Raw genomic sequence first — 1,257 nt, 5'->3', positions numbered from 1 at the left:
GCGGGAACGGAAAGGCCGAAACCGCGGGTTGATTACGGAAGGGGAGCGCGCGACCGCACCGCGAGAATGGTTTTGGATTTCGCACCTCGAATTTTGAATCCTACACGCCGGCGACAACATACTGGAACAAGTGCGTTCATACGTATCCGTGGCTCTATCGCTCGCTCCGCTCCCTCCCCACGCCGGCTGTCACTCCGGCACCGGCGTCCACCTTCCACGCCGGCGGCCACTCCGGCCCCGGCGCCCTCTCTCCCCGCCCCTCCTTCTCTGCCATGGCTTCCGGCTCCTGCAGCCCCCCCTCAGTCTCGTCGGCGCTCCATCGGGAGCATCTGATTGTCTCGGGGCTGGGGATCTCGGGCTCTCCTGGCTCGGCGCGTTCGTCCTCGGCGGGTGGCGGTCCGGTGGATGGGCCTAGTCTGGCGCAAGCCGAGGGCTGGCGCAGGCCGGGTCCATCCCGCAAGGCGATGTGGCGGCGCCGCCGGGCCTTGCGGCGTCACCGGGAGGCGGGTGGCAGCCAAGGCCGGGTTGTGTCCCCGTCTTCCTCGAAGCGGAGGTTGATCCCGCCGGAGCTGTTTGGTCTCTGTTTCAGATGCTTCGAGGATGGCCATCGGCGGTAGGATTGCACCAATGAGGCCTTGTGCATCCGCTGCGGCCTCCCTGGTCATGTCTCCTCCTAGTGCCGGGAATCGCGCAGCCCCATTCGGCGGATGAGCTCCGCCGGGCGGTGATCGCACAGGTCGCCCGCAGGTCAGAGGCGCCCAGGCAGGCGTCGGCTTTGAGGAGGAGGTTGACGGAGCCTGGGCAGAGCGCGCCAGCGGCGCCGCTCTCGCCGCTTGCGCCCAACCTCCCCTCCTCGTCTGTTGCGCCGGGGGCGATTCTGTATGCGGGGCCATCAGAGATCTGTGTGCTGCAGCGGTCGAAGGTCATGGACGACCTGGAGCGGCGGTGGCGGTGGCGATTTCGGCTCAGCTGGGGATGCCAAGGTTCCGTTTTTTCGTTCACAAGTTCTTTCCAGAGGACTTTCTGGTGGTTGTCGGTGTCAAAACTGACGGATCTCGGGTAGGGTGTCCCGAACTGTGCGTCTAGGCGGATGGTAACAGGAGACAAGGGACACGATGTTTTTACCCAGGTTCGGGCCCTCTCGATGGAGGTAAAACCCTACTCCTGCTTGATTGATATTGATGATATGGGTAATACAAGAGTAGATCTACCACGAGATCAGAGAGGCTAAACCCTAGAAGCTAGCCTATGGTATGA

This window comes from Triticum aestivum, chromosome 5B (genome assembly GCF_018294505.1).
Source record: "Triticum aestivum cultivar Chinese Spring chromosome 5B, IWGSC CS RefSeq v2.1, whole genome shotgun sequence".
Classification (NCBI taxonomy): domain Eukaryota; kingdom Viridiplantae; phylum Streptophyta; class Magnoliopsida; order Poales; family Poaceae; genus Triticum; species Triticum aestivum.
This window is presented reverse-complemented; position numbering follows the sequence as displayed.